The sequence below is a fragment of the Heterocephalus glaber genome, unplaced genomic scaffold (assembly GCF_053883595.1).
Source record: "Heterocephalus glaber isolate CG9 unplaced genomic scaffold, H.glaber_assembly_v1.0 deba00001509, whole genome shotgun sequence".
Taxonomy (NCBI): Eukaryota; Metazoa; Chordata; class Mammalia; order Rodentia; family Bathyergidae; genus Heterocephalus; species Heterocephalus glaber.
Window position 1 is genome coordinate 23,935,269 of NW_028258325.1, and position 1,862 is coordinate 23,937,130.

At 39.3% G+C, this 1,862-nt stretch overlaps 1 pseudogene; it reads left to right on the forward strand.

Moving 5' to 3' along the window:
- The first annotated feature begins 779 nt into the window (after window positions 1-779).
- LOC110349654 (sialomucin core protein 24 pseudogene) lies at window positions 780-1,392 on the forward strand (annotated as a pseudogene).
- Window positions 1,393-1,862: the final 470 nt, after the last annotated feature.

Sequence of the window (1,862 nt, forward strand, 5' to 3'; positions counted from 1 at the left end):
ATCTTTATAGTATAGTTTCAAGTTGGGGATTGTGATACCCCCTGCCATGTCTTTGTTGCCTAGAATTGCTTTTGCTAGTCTAAGTCTCTTTTTGTTTCAAATAAATTTTTCAATTGTTTTCCCAAGGTCCATGAAGTATGGTGCTTGAATTTTAATTGGGATTCCAGTGAATCTATATAGTCATTTGTGAAGTATGACCATTTTCACTATGCTCATTCTTCCTACCCAGGAGCAATGGATGCCTTTCCATTTTCTGACATCCTCTTCAATCTCTCTTGTCAGAGTGTTACAGTTTTCAAAGAAGGGGTCCTTCATTTCTTTGGTTAGGTTGATTCCTAGATATTTCAGTTTTTTGGATGCTATTGTGAAAGGAATTGATTACCTTATTTCTCTCTCAGTGAGTCTGTTTTTCTTGTAGAGGAAAGCTATGGATTTTTGTGTGTTGACTTTGTATCCAGCTACTTTACTGAATTTGGTTCTTAAGTCTAGGAAACATTTGGTGGAGTTTTTGTGGTCTTCTGTATAGAGTATCAAGTCATATGCGAACAATGAGAATTTGACTTCTTCATTTCCTATCTTTATTCCTTTTATTTCTTTCTCTTGTCTAAATGCTGTGGCTAATGTTCCAAAACTACATTGAACAGAAGTGGTAGACATGATCCCTGCATGCTCCCTCCGGGGAGCGAAATCTTGGAGGCAGTGCCACAAGGGTTGGAGGCATGGAAGGAAAGAACGTTGTGCTCTGCAGCTCTCACCCAGACACCAGCGCTGAGGACAGGATGTCAGGGGTCTCCCGCCCGCTCCTTTGGCCCACCACCTGCCTGGCCACACTCTGCCTGCAGAATGTGCTCTCTATAAACCACATCATCACTGCGACCTCAACCGGGACAGCAAACACGACTTTGGTGCCCACCAAGATTGTCTCAACGACTGTGAAGTCTGCCCCGCTGCCAACCATCCCAACATCAGAAACCTGTGAAAATCACAAAAGCTGTTTTTCCTTTTCTAATTCAAGTATTGCTAATACTACTTGCTACTGGATAGAATGTAAAGAAGCAAGTAAGAGCTACTGTACTGATAATTCAACAGTAAGTTAGTAATTATAGCGTGGTGAACAACATTTCCTTGTGTTCTGTGCCTCCTCCTACTCCTGCAGTACCAACCAATACAACAGCTAAAACCACAACTCCGCCTTCCCATTCTTCCACCACAGTTACCATAACAGGTGAAGCAAATACCACTTTGACTCCAACCTTAGAACCTATATGGAAGTCTACCTTTGATGCAGCCAGTTTCATTGAAGGAATTGTCCTTGTCTTGGGTATACAGGCTGTAATTTTCTTTCTTTATAAATTCTGCAAATCTAAAGAATGAAATTACCACACTCTGTAAATGGACCTATTAAATTAATGATGACTGGCAATTTATTTGTGTAACTCACTGAAACCCAAATATTCTTTCAAGAAGTCCCACTTGGAAGATGCTATTCCAGGATCTTTAAATTTACAAAGGATGCATAGGGTATTTTGGAGCATCGTTCCTGAAGAAAAATCAGTTAAACTGTTTTGCTAAAAGGCATATTTAAATATTCTGCATGAATCCTTGGGGCTGTCTTCTTTTATTTTACATGGCTGCTGCTGTGGGAATATCTTTCTTTTCTTGACATGCCAAATACAACTTTCTGTAAGTAATGGAAAATGTTTTCCTGTGCAGACAACCTCTTGACTCTTAGCAGATTAAATTTAGTCACCTTAAAAAAAAAAAGAAGTGGTGATAGTGAACATCCTTGTCTTGTTCTTGATTTTAGTGTGAAGGATTACAATTTTTGACATTTAGTATGATATTGGCTGTTGGTTTTTCAT